This window comes from Ciconia boyciana, chromosome 1, assembly GCF_034638445.1.
Source record: "Ciconia boyciana chromosome 1, ASM3463844v1, whole genome shotgun sequence".
Lineage (NCBI taxonomy): Eukaryota > Metazoa > Chordata > Aves > Ciconiiformes > Ciconiidae > Ciconia > Ciconia boyciana.
In genome coordinates, this window is record NC_132934.1 from 48,953,570 (window position 1) to 48,967,570 (window position 14,001).

The following is a 14,001-nucleotide window of genomic DNA, read 5'->3' on the forward strand; positions in this document are numbered from 1 at the left end:
AAAAGGGCATGTGGTTATCAAGATATTCAGTAGGAGGATGAAAACTGGAGGAAAAATTACCATTTAGGCTAAAAGCCAATGTTTGTACAAGAACAAAAAGGGAGTAAACAATTATAAATAAACTTGGGCTGGAAATGAGGCAAAAGTCCCATACTACTGGAACAATTTATTTTGGGACTAGTTTTCAAGGAGAAGGGGGTGTGTGGGGGAGTTATTTTAAGCTAAGGCCATGAACGTTTTTGAAAGTGAATGCATTAAATGCTACCTGTAATAATAAAGAAGTAGACTTTGTAATCCAGGAGGTTCATTCTAATTTTGTGCTTCCTTAAAGCACTCTGAGTTAAGAAATGATAGGAATTTCCACCCCATCTTCTGTTTATTTTACAGTGTATGTTTAAACTGGAGGTACTCTTGTGAAAGTAGCAATGCTTATTGCAAACTGATGTGTGTTGCATATGAAATCTTTCTGCACACAACAATGCAAAATTAGATTGTATTGAAATTTCCTGGGTTTAGTGGTTATAATCTTACTGAAATGCTAATGCAACAGTGAAAATAAGTTGTCTAAACTTGCGCATTTATTTTCTTCCTGAATTATTTTGCCATCTTACTCCTTTGAATTAAGAAAGTCCCCCTATAGGTTAAATGAAGGAACAGTGAAACTTTTAAAGAGCCAGCTCAATGATGGTAAGACAAATCCTTTGATGTACAAAGTATCACATAGTCGCAGGTGTTGAGTTACTGGTGCAGTTCATGGAGGAGTATATGAAGCAACTGAAAGTTTGCAATAGAATTCAATTTTTATGAAGATGCAAATATTGCTTTTTGTCCTGGTTTCAGTTTTATATTTGTTGGAGATGGTAGCGAAAGCCTTATAAAACATTGGAGTGAACCAGTATTGTGGGTAATATGAAGTTAGAAAAGAATATGCAGATCTCTCCCTTTCGTGTTTCCATGCCCTCTAGTTTGTAGGCCAAGATGACAGTTTGCTACAACCATATGTATAATAAACTCTATTTATTATACATTATAACAACAGTCAAATGAAAAACTGGTTATAAATAAAAAAAAATGGAAAGTGCATTATTTTGTACTGGATTATATTATTTTCTTTAATATGATTTATAGTTCTGACTTTATGTGAAAAATAAATCATTGTCACAGGGTTGTCTCCTAGAAACATTTTAACCATTTGAGGTAATAAGGAAATACAGAACAAAAGTAGAACCTACTTTATTCTCTTATTTAGGAAATATGGAAAAATTGGTTGCAGAAACAATTTATTAAATTTAAAGCAAAAGAAAAATTATTTCAGATTCATCTTTTATGTGTTAAAAAAGAAAAAAGACAGGTGCAGGCAGCCCTGACCACTTCCACCTCTGCTCTGAGATGGCTGAATATGATAACAGGATAACTCACTGCAGGGTTGTACCTAATTTAAGACATAATTCTTTCTGAGCAGCAGAGGTTTAATCCAAAATCTCGGAGAGTGTCCTAATCCTCATCCCTCAGTGCTTTCCCAGTGTTGAAACACCTCTTTTCCAGAGCTTACTTCCCACTGGCTACAGATAGACACCTTGTGCCTCTACCCACTGCGCTGGTAGCCCAACCCTCGCCTTCTGTTTTCGAAAGCAAGGATACAGGCAGTTTGTCATCCATCCCTATTCAACAAACTGTTAAGAGTAGATAGAGCTCTATCTCAGATTTACCTTAAACAAAGCCAGTTTACCAGATGGTTAATTTACAAATCAAAGCAGAATGAAAGCTTTTTCTATTTGCTACGATATTACAGCTTTTCCCACTTTTTTCCTCCCGCTCCCAGCTTAAAGAGCATGAGATTTTTTTCTCTCGCTTGCAGTCTTTCTGGAAAGACTTGATTGCCTTCAAAACTTTTGCTTCCTAGAAGATGTCTAGTTTCACCTATTTCTGAACTGTATGTGCTAGACCTGTAAGGTTTTTAAATGCCTGGCTGCCGTGTGAGGGATGCAAGGCTGAAATGCAGGTCCTCAGTAACCCTGCTGAGCTGTCATCTCATGCTGAGGCTTTCCTCTGGTACACAGGACTTGCTTCCACAGCACCCTAAGCTTTTGCTTGTTGAGATCTCATGGGGCTTAAGTTTCTGTCACTACATGCACGTGCTGTCCCAAGTCATTAAGGCACCAAAGTGCTCAGTTCTCAGCCTTCAGGAGACGGGCACACTTGAGCTTGTGTTCCTATGGAGGCTTACTCCTTTTCTCATTCCTAAAATGCATTGGGAGGATCCAGCCTTGCACAAAACATAAATCGAGAAAATGAGATTTAATCTTTTTTTGGTGTTTTGTTTTGGGTTTTTTTGCCTAACAATCTGTTATTACAGGTTTGCTTTGTGTGCAGAAGTTTTGGGTCTAAAGCTAGCCTCTTGATTTGAGACTGGCCTCAGACTGCACAGGGGCTACATTTTAAGGCATGCTTCTCATACTCTCCTTGAGAATATTCTGTTGAGAACAATAGGGATTTAGTTTAGATCTTCATTAGGACCCAAGCTGTTAGAATTCCCCTGACACGGGACCTATTCACATTACATCTAAGAACTTGCATTGTCTTTCATGCTGCTTTATCTCATCTGTATTGAAAATGATGGTTTTGTTGTTTTTGTTTAATTGTCTCCTGTGTTCACAGAGATCTTGTTTGTGTGGAACATTCTTTTTTTCTGGCTGGACTGATTTATTTTGTAAAGAAAAAAAAATCATTTTTTAAACAATCTAACAGATGACCATAAGGATTTTGCTTTTAAATATCTCAGAGTTCTGAGCTACAACAGTTAAGTGCTTAATTATTCAGTTTTGAACTCAGACCCCAGATATGTCTCATATGAGGAAAGGAACTTGATTAGATTTATCCCAAGTGTGGGACAGATGAGGCTAGATGTGGAAAAAATGTTTTCCTCCTCCTCTTGTCACTAGTATTCTAGAGCAGGTTTTTTGTTTGTTTGTGGGTTTTTTTTGTTCTGTAATATGAATCTAGTGAAGAAAGCTGTTTTGTTTTAATTTTATTTTAGGGAAAAATGTCTGTTCAAATAAATGCTTATAAGTTATCTCTTAATGTAGAAGACATGCACACTCAAACAATTAATCCAGGAAAAGATTATCAGATTTATGAAAAATATCTTACATTCTTCTATAATTATAGAAAAAAAGTATGAAATAATTGGCTACGGGCAGCCGTAGTCATGGAAAATATTTTATTAAGATCTTAGCAGCAATGTAACTTAAAGGTGATACAACGTGCAATGATGATGATGGGGCAAATAAGTAACAGGCAAAAGCAACTCTCATAAATCTGTTGAGTCATTTTCGCTCCCAAAATATTGTTGGAGTGAAATTCAAAATTAACATGATGAAAATACCCATGGAGGGAGGGTAAGGAGGAGGGGAAATTATACATATATACACATGTATATTATATATGTATATGCACACATATTATATATTAATATATAATATTGTCTAGTAGATATTATATATATGTTATATAATGTATATGGGTATAAAAGTTTTCTGGCTGTCTTACCACATTGTTATTCATACATTTTAATGATTTTATTAGGAGAGTCTGTGCCTCTGTGTGTTATTTTTTCATAGCACTATTAAATTATCTTTTTCTCCCTTTTCTGCATTCTTTTCTTTTAAGGCAAAAAGCACATTGGACCAGATCCTGTAGCAGGAGGTTTTTGAAATTTTCAGAAAGATTTCTCATAACCACATGGATAAGCTAGTATATGATTAAAGTAGAAAATTAAGTGTGAGTAAAGTTACAGATTTTTTTGCAATGTACTAGCTGCACGCCAATAATTGCTTGTGCCCATGTTTTCATTTGACAGTAAATGAAAGGAATCTAACACTGTGCTGAGGGCGGCAGTTTCCAATCAAATAATGCATTGCAGATTCATAACCTGCCTCTTTCTCACAATGAGAAAATGAGAGCCATGTAACCTGTCCTAAGTTTTGTTACAGTATTTCTCAACCTGCCATGTTACTCAAATTAGTAATAAAATAAACTACAAAAAATATAATTGTAATATTTGAGTAGAGTAAGTATTGTGCAAGAGGTGACTTTGATTAAGAAGACTTTAAGTGGATTTTTGTACAGCTGATGTAGATTTTTCATTGTATTCCCTATTCAAATAGCATTTCCAAAAAAGATTTCTTAAGCCATAGTCACAGCTATTCTCACAGATACTAGGTAAACAAATTGAAAACATTCGAAACGGAAATTGTGTTTCTACTTACACGTTGGTGGCCCTTTTCTTCCTCTTGAGTAATTACAATTGGAAATAATAATATCCAAATAGAAGCACTCCTTTAACGATAGGAATTTTCACATATATTTTCAGGTAACTTGTGTAAGCATATCACACAGAAAGATAAGTGAAATCAGATGAGGAAGCAAACTGTGGAATCTGGAGCAAGAGGACTTGAAAGGAGAGTAGGTCCTGGGGTTAAATCTCTTTCATAACTCTCACATGCGTATAAACTGTTCTGCTGTTATATCACAGTGTTTGTTTGGATTTTTTAATCACTAATGAGTTATACACATGAAAACGCATTATTCCCAGAGAAGCTCATGTGAGTTTATAACAATCTGACTATGCAAATGCTTGTAAGTTAGAGTCAGCAATGAATTCATTTAACATTGAAATAAAATCCTGCTTGAAGATTAAATTTGGCATAAGATTTTAAAAATATTTGTATTTTTAATATATATGGAAGATAAAGCGATGGAGGGAATATAATTTTGACAAGCCTAATCACAAATTCTGTACACCTGAGCTTCAGTGGGTGTGATCTTTGACAGCAAAATATATGATAATTTGTACATTTTTGTAATATTTGTAAAACCTTTAATACTATTATACATGTTTTTTTGTGTATGTAGAGGTATATCTCAGAAATGAATCCTTCTAGTAGACTGAGAATCTGAGGAATACTTTCCAAAGAGACCTGAAAGAGAACTCCTGAAAATATGTTGATTCATAATTTGTTACAGTTAGCCTGTTTAATAGTTAATGCTGCTAATACTATATATTTCAGAACAGTATGCAAAAAGTTAAACTCTTCAGAGTATCTTTATAATCTCTATGTTTATTTGACCTTACTGGAGATTCAACTTTTATTCTGCATTTGTAGGGGTCAGCACTTCTGATTGTATACCAGACCACTTTTATAGTAAGTCTATAACATCTCAGGTTGTTAGAATAAATACTAGACTTCTTTTGGATTATCAGAAGCAAACACTGAAGATGTGGCCTTTGTTTTTCTTCCTGACTGCCCTTTTACAAGACCAAAATAAACATTCTTAGCTTTTAAGGTCAAATATGTTAAAAAGTTAGTATGAAATACTGCACTCCATGAAAATTTTTGGTGGAATCTTTTCCAGTAGACTTATCCTTGATATGCTGACTAGTGAACTAAATGAAGCCCAAATTATCTTTTTATGCTGAGCAAAACTGAATTCCATGTACATATTGTCTATGTTACTTGTATTGAAGACTTTAATACTTATACAAAAATTGCAGTAGTTATGACTTTTGCCTTCAATGAATTTTAGGAGATAGAATTTTTCTACTCACAGTGGACTTAGAAATCTCTGCTTTCTCTCTATTGGTGTCAGTAACCATGGATCAAAGGTTAGCTTGTGACACTTCTAAGCCTTCAAATATTTTGGCTACATCCATGTTTTGTTTTTTTTTTCTTTCATTTCCCCATATTCCATAATTATTTTATGTTAAGTTTAGAAAAGGGTATGTATTCTTGTCTACTTATAGACAAGACCTCTGATATACTCATAGTATCTTACTGCCTGCTAGTATTGCTTTAAACAATCTGACAAACAATAGTTATGTCCTTTATCCTTTCCTTTTCAGGACAAGCGACACAGTCAAGAAGCTTGCTATGGAAGTACTGCTCTTCATTTTTCATGTCAAACAACATGGCATTTAGAAAAAAAAAAAGGAAAACAAAAATAATTTTGATATATAAGTGAGTCATGTCTTCAGATCAGCTCTTACCTCCTAGAGGAATTTACCCCAGAATTCAGGTCAGCTGACCTGAAAGTATATTCCCTTATTTGAGTAGACTGAGAACCCTATGAAAATTCCCTTGTGCCACAGGAGCAGAGTTACTTGTCCTGGATGTTAGGCAGTGTTAGGTGTTCTGCCCCTATAGACTATAGAAAAAGAATGATGAACCCCTGAATGTTGCTGACTTTTTTTTAATGGGAAGCTGGCATGGGAGGTAGATGGTAGATCTGATCTGTGTTGAACCTGTGAAGCAATGTGCTGGTGAGATGTGTCTAAGCAATGAAATTTTCTAGTGTAACTGTATCAGACAGGTGTCATTTGAGAAGTGATCAAAGCCTGCAGTCCACCTGAATGAGGCTAAATTAGGTGACTAAACATTACTGCCAGTGAGTCTGAGATTTAGACAACAACAGTTGTCTAAATTTCTCTTTAAGAAAGGTCTTTTTGCTCAACCTTCTGTACAAAGAAAGGACATACACCTGCATGTGCAGCTGCCATGCTTGTAACCTGTGCAGTCATGCCATGAGGTATCGAACAGTTGGACATGTTCAGGCACGAGTCCCTTCATGCATCCAAGGGGGCATGCTCAAGTCTGAGCTTGCATGTGCATTTTACCATCTTTATGTGCCTGTCTGATTTGTAAGAATGGGACTGCACTGTTAACTAAAACATATTAAAATGGCAATGGGAACCTTTCAAAATTATCTCCTTTGCTAACTATGTTGCTGCTTTACTGCAAGTTGGTCCAGTTTTAGGCCGATGTTTTTCATTTCTTCACTAACCTTATCAGGTCAGCACATTTTCTTTCTTGCTGGTAGTGATGTAGGCGTATATCACAGAGAACAGGAGCTATGCATGTCCTCTAAAGGCAGATTGTAAAATATTCTGTTTGGAACCCAAGGCACTGACGTTCTTACTGGACAACTGCTGTCATACAAGTGGTAGATGATGCACTTAGGGAAATCAATGAATAAAAATAAGTTATCTCAATTATAACAAATATTCCCATCGTACAAGACAAAATTGTATATCGATTGTTTAAAAATGACTCCCCTGCTTCAGAAAATTGATGTTTAAAATGAGAGTTAATTATATCAAAGAACATAAGAAAATTATTTATGATATTCCTAAGAGGCACATTTGGAGTGATTTGACAGTAGAATGGGTAATAAGTATTCTTAAGTAAAGCATTGTTGAAAAAGCCATTTTAGAGAGCTTTGTTGTGTTTTGTTCAAATGAACTTTTGATGATTCAGTTAATTTTGGGGGATGTCAACACAGAAGTCTCACTGGGATAGGGAAAATCTGCCAGGATTTTTGGTGGATGCGCAGCAGGTTCAGAAAAGCTGCATTGCTGGAAGCAGTGTGGCCACTAATCTTGTAATGACCTGGTAACTGACCTGTAAATAACCTTGTAAATGATCTTGTTAATGTGATTTTGGGAGATTTGCTAATTCTCTTAGCAGTGAAGTAGCCAAGAACATACAGTGAGGAGAGTCAGGGCCAAAATCTTCCAATTTACTGGAAAGTACTTTCAAAAAGTAAACAAATTATGTCAAAGCAGAATCCTCATTTTCAGTCAGATGGGGTTTTATATCTTTATGAGAAACACCATGTGCAACTATTTTTTACCTTCACTGAAAGATAGCATTTAGTCATAAATCTGAATTCTAGAGGTGCTTTAACTGAAACATAGTTTAAAGGCACACTTGTTAGGTTCTCAGTGCTATTCAGTAAAACACCATTACAGTATTTCAAATATCTTGGTAATTTCAACCCCATCTTCTGCTTGCAGATGAAAATACTTGTTGTCTTTGTAACAGGTTCAGTAATTTGGGTTACATTCTTCTTCTAAAGCCTGTTAGCCCTGAAGAAACCCAAAAGTGGAAAGTTGGAGTCTCAAAGTTACACTGATTTGGGCCATTGACAAGATTTACTTAATCAATTTTAAGTATGCCATGAAAATATATATGCATTAAAATACAGTGATGCATTATCATGCAAATCTTAAAAAAAAAAAAAAAGAGAGCCAGTGGTGTAACTGGTAAGAGTTAAGAAATATTTGGTAAAAATTTCCATTTCAGCAACTAGGGTTAAATGGATAAACAAGTTCCTATCTGTGAATATAGGTAACAGACTGATGCATCACTTCTCTTCTTGTTCTGTTCTGTGCTTATGCTGTTTTGATTTTAGTAGTCACATGAAATCATGGCTCAGTTTCTTCTGAGGTAAACCCCTGATATCCTGCAATACTTTCAAAGTAGCAAGTCAGAGAGAAAGATAGTGGCATTTACCAGTATTTAATTATCCCTTTCTTCCTTCTCTGAAAATCAATGTTATTATGTTTATTTACAAGTATTTAAATGTAAGCCTTTGTGTAATACAAGCCTGATACGTCTTTTATGTGAAAATTAGTGTTTTATGTGCAAATATAGCAAGGTACTAAGGTACTATAATTGATTACCTAAAAAAACCAACCAAACAAACAAACCCCAAACCAAAACAAAAAAAAAATCCAAATCAAAGAAAGACTGAAAGACTTCCTGATTTTTTACATTTAAAAATATATTTATTATTTGGTCCAAACAAAGTTTTAATTACTATCACAGCCTAACAGAATTAAAAGAATACCCCAGAAAAACAGCTGAATGAAACAAAAAATAGCTAAAACATTAACATTAAGGAAGATTTATTAATTCCCATTGCAAAAAAGCAAATCAGTATTTTCTGCAGTAGAGGATTTTGTATTTAAAAAATGAAGTTAAGATTACAGTAAAGCTAATTCCCATTACAGTCTTGAAAACAGAAAAATAGTGGAGGGTATTATCTATGTATAACTAAGTCCCAGAAGGACCTTCCATCTTTGATAAGACCATGGAAAAAGAATAACAAATCTCTGGTTTTGCTTTCTGATTTCTAATTACTGTACTGCACAATCTTAGCTCATGCACTTTCAGCACTGAAATCAGTTTTCATTAGCAAGCTATAAGCAATAGCAAAACAACTGAAAGGAAGAAAGAAGCCACGATACAGTACCAAAAATCAGCCTTTAGTTTAATGGAGCATCTGGAACATACTAACTTTACGGAGTCTTACTTATTAGTGATACGGAGTTCAACTAATAGCTGTTAAGGGTGTATAACTTTAATTTTTCTATTAATTTTTAAATGAGACTGAAGTTACCTTTTAATGCTACAAGCTTTTAAATTGCTGCACTTAGGCAAGACCTGGTTTAGCTTATGAGAAATAAACTTTGGTCTTCTCTTATTTGCAGATTGGATTAATTCTTGTTCTGATGTCCTGAAACAGTAATCTTTGTTGGAAGATCTCTGTGAACTGGACATTCGTAAAGTGTCATAGAAGTAATAACTAAGACTTTGGGGGGTTTTTTGTGTGCGTTCAAATTTATTTGGATTTTTTTAGACTTTTTTTCTTTTTTTTTAATAGTAAAGTAGCTATTTCTAAGAGATGTGTGTAGCATACTTGTCTTTGTGTTGCACCCCTGAAAGCTGTGTAGGTGAGGAGTGAATGCTCCCTGCCCTGCTCCCAGTAGTCCCAACTTCCAAACTATTTTCCAGAAATATTTTTAGCAGACCAGCTGGCACTGCTTTTTTTGGCACGGCCTGCCTTTTTTTTTTTCTCTTTTTTTAATTTAGGCTATATTTTTGTACTAATTTGGGGGACAAAATTACCTGGTGCTTACCATCAAAATGCCTCTTTCTATGCCACTGTCTGATAACTGGTAACAGACCCTGAGAGCAGGGTGTAGCCATACATAGTGCATATAGATGTCATTTGTAAGAAAGAACCTGGCTCATACTGCACTTTTACAGGAAACACTCATTGCATGACAGGATTTGTTTTGATTCAGTTCCCAACAGATGTGAAATTCCAAGTTTTGCAGATGAGGGTCTTTTCTTTTTTGATAAATATTTATCTTCTGAGTCACTACCTACTAGGTATATCTGCTGTCTGAGTAGAAATTCAGAAATGATAGAGCATTAGTTTTATTTTTCAAAAGGTTTTGCTGTATGAATTTGAAAAATATCCACTTCTTTGCCTGTTTTCATCCTATTTCAACTTTTGGGTAGAGAAACCTTTTATTTTAAGTAACTATAATTTCATTACATTTTTTGTAAATGGATCCAAATCTTACTTAAGCAAATACACCACTTTGTTTTCAGATGTTGCTTTTTCTACGGATTCTGCATGTGGTATCCTTCACTTAGTTCTGCCTCTGTCTTAAATGTTCTGTTCTGATTTTTCTTCCAGAAGTACTTTTAAAAGTTTTTGAACTCTTACTTATTATAATGTATTTGGTTGTTGGGCATTGAAGAAGTTAAGTATATGAAACACCAAAAGTCATCCATCTGGATTTCTACTCTGTTCTCTGTATTCTGGACAGTTTTAAAACTTTTGCATCAGGTGTAAAGTCTATTGATTATTGTTGACTCAAGCTAATAATTTCCACTTAAAATAGACAGTGAATTTGGTAGACTTTTGAGATAAGGTGAACTTCCTGCACAGATCATTAAATCAGTGTACTGGATATTGATATTAAATGGAATCAGAACATAGTATTTACATTTATTATAAAGCATTTCCTAATGTTCTGCTAACAGAATCTGTGCACTGATTGAAATATTGATCAGAAGATTTAACTGAAAAGCAACCCTGAAATTAATACCGGTAGCAGTAACTGTGCATTTCATCTGCTTAGTTTTTGTGGAAGGTACATATGTCAAGTCTGTCTTACTGATCTAAAAAGTGCAGAGAGAGTTTAGGCAACTTTCTCAATGCCATCCACTGTATACCTAGTCTTGCTAGGAATCTAAATTGCCTGATTTTTCCTGGCATTGTTCCATCATGCTTTTAACCCTGACAGATATTCTATACAAGTTAGTTATTCTTCTTAGAGAAATGAAATACATTCTTTGTAAAATCTTAATTAATGAAGAGGGGCCAGAAGGCATAATTTTCTGATATCAGAAGATAATGTCCAAAACAAAAAAGTTGAAATGGGTTGATGGATTCAGCGTTCCACATTCATCTGGCGTGAAGCATACAAACACAAATCCTCACTCAAGTACCAAATGATGTTAAATATTGCTCAGATACTAGTTTGAGTCACTAACTTTGAGGTCATGTTCCAAGGATTGTGTCTGTCTACAAGGTATAAAGAAGAGCAAATCTCTAATTTCCACCAATCTCAGCTGGCTTCAGAGCCAGGCTCTTTCGATGAGTTGCTCTGCTCTAGTGCTATAGCCAACACGTGGACATTCTTGCTCAAGCTATTCTCTAACCTGTCATGGCCTTTTTCCCTTTCACCCACAAACTTAAATTTCAGCCCTGCAGGATTTAAAACGTTAGGACCTGCAAACAGAAGGAACAGAAGGGATAGGAAAAAAATGTCTACCTTTCTTGCCAGCATTGTTCTACTTACTCTGCAAGAAAGTATTAGTTGAATTGTGGTGAGTCGGTTGGTTAGTACATTCACTTACCACAAAGTAGACCAATGCTTGCTTCCAAGGAGGTTTCAATATTTCATATTAAGCAATCATTGGAGTAGGGGTTAGAAATCACATTTGACTCATATCTCTCAATGAGGAATCCATTAATGCAGTGCATTAATAGCAAATTGTGTTAACACTGGTAGGATAAATTAGTTTCTAAGAACTTTCAAGGGAAAATGGTATTACAAATACTACCCGATTTCTCTAAACTTTATATTCTGAAGGACTCAGGACTTTATCTGATTATTAGAAGGGTCATTGGGGAGTGTGTATTTTAGTGAATGATGAATTAGGCCTGCAATAAACACAAAAATAGGAGTCTGCAAATAGTTCTAATGAGAGATACTTCTTATAGGCTACAATTTAAGAAGGTATGTAGGAACCCTCATTAACTAAGCATGTAAACAGTTATATTAACTTCAGGAAGTTTACAAATGTGGTCAATACAGGGAAACTACTGAGCTTGGACATCCAAGAAACATGATACAAAATTGTAGGCAGGCTGAAAATTATAATTTCAAGTTCTTGTTTCTAGGATTCTAATTTGCTTTCTATGTTTTTATTGAAATTTTGAAGTGAAACTGTCTGAAATTCCAAAACATTTACTGCAACTCTAGAAGGAAGTTTCAGATGACATTCACTTCAGGATGATAATTTGAATTCAATTAATTTTGTTTTGTTTGTCAAAAGCTTTTTGATTGTCTCAAAATAATGGCTGGTACTCTGCAAACATAATCTATAGTTTGCCAACTAAAAGAATGTCAATTCCAATTACATCACTACGTCAGTGCTACCTTTTATTTTTTCTGAACACAGTTGGTCATCTCTATGAATTTAATTATTAAAATCACTGAAAAAGCAGATGTCCATATCTATTTTCACATATTTGATTGTCTTATTTGCATATCTTAGGTATATCTGTTTTACCATAAGTACGGTAAATTAAAAAAAAATAATTAAAAAAAAAAAACCACCAAAAAATTTGGTTGGAACTCTTTATTCAGTGTGACTTCTCAAATGAACAGGAGTTTTCAGGAATACTTAAATAGTCATGTTTGAAATCATTAAGGATATGTGGGTTACACAGAGTTATAGAAAATATAAGACTTCTGAGACAGTAACTAGTGTAGTCCTTTTTCCAGAGGCAGAACCAATAATATCTAAACTGTTGACAGCAGTTTTTCCAATCCATGCTTAAAAATGCACAGTAGTTGGGTTATACAGCCTCCCTTGGTTATCCATTGTGGTGCTTAATTGCCTTTGCAGACGGGTCAATCATAAGGAAAGCTGCCTGTCGCTCTTGCAGCAGTTTAGCTTATTGCTCCACTTCAGGGTAGTTTGGAGTGGACATAGAGAGCGGATGAGTCTCCTTCACTTCCTTGGTGTCTGAAGGAAAGGAGGAAGGTGCCTCCAGATGGGAAGCGGATGGCTGTTACGGGCACACCTGCAGGAGGCTGGAGGTGAGGAGCTGAGCCCTGGGCTCCCTGGCTGTGCCAGAGAGCCGAGCACTGCGCCCGGTGTGGTTTGAAATGGCAGCCGGTGCTGTCTCTGCAGGTGGGTCTCAGCTCCTCTGGGGATATAGCCACAACTGCAGCGCAAGTCACCTAGGCCAGTGGCTGGCACTGTGGCTGTGTAATGATACTTTAGATTACATTTCCTTTACTAAGAAAATGTGTGGAGTTTAGTACTTCCAGTATGTTGAGTCTCTAAATTCTTACAGGGCAATGTATTGTGCTTGCATATAATGACCTTCCAGAGATGAGCAGATTGACAACAGACCTGAGACTGTTTTGCATTACATTTTAATTATGCTGTAGATGGTGGTTTCTTTTTTTAGTGAATGAAAGATAAATTTTGCTTTTCCAAGTTTTGAAATAAAAATGGGTTTCAAATTTCTGGTCTTAAAAATTATACTTTACCAAATACATCTACAAAAATTCTTATTTTGGGGTGCTGGGATTTTATTTTTCCTTTTATTTTCTATGTATTTCACCTTCTTACTTGGTGCTCCAACTTGTAAATGTTGATGACTGGATATGTTGGGAAAAGAAGTAATCACATGAAATAGGAGGGATTTCACAAGAATTGTATCTGAAGATCTTGTTCAAAAAAAAATCCTATGCTGTAAGTTGTTAATACTTTTAAAAGCGGAGAATATATGTTTTTCTGAAAAGTATTTCAATCTAATTTAAAATACTAGAACTGCGTATTGCATGGACTCCATTCTCTTGGACATATAAGATATATGATGTTTATGAGAAGAGCTGCACTCTGACATAATCGTTTTTAGTTAGCAAAATGACACAAGAGGAATTATAGATACCAGCGCAGATGAGGGGAACAGAAAGACTTTAAATCATCTTTTTACATTCAAATGCTGGCTTACTGAATATCATGAGACAGAATAAAAGAAGATGGGATGGAAATATGG

The 14,001-nt window shown here is 35.1% G+C and overlaps 1 long non-coding RNA gene across 2 annotated transcripts in view; it reads left to right on the forward strand.

Moving 5' to 3' along the window:
• The window catches only part of LOC140660987 (uncharacterized), an 89,346-nt gene that overhangs the window by 3,868 nt on the left and 71,477 nt on the right, over positions 1 to 14,001 (forward strand). The window contains exon 4 of one of the 2 annotated variants that reach the window (XR_012045573.1): positions 4,373 to 4,487. The exons of the other annotated variant lie outside the window; for it this stretch is intronic. This is a non-coding gene — a long non-coding RNA (uncharacterized lncRNA). Of the gene's footprint in view, positions 1 to 4,372; positions 4,488 to 14,001 lie in introns of those variants that run through there. 2 annotated transcript variants of the gene reach the window in all.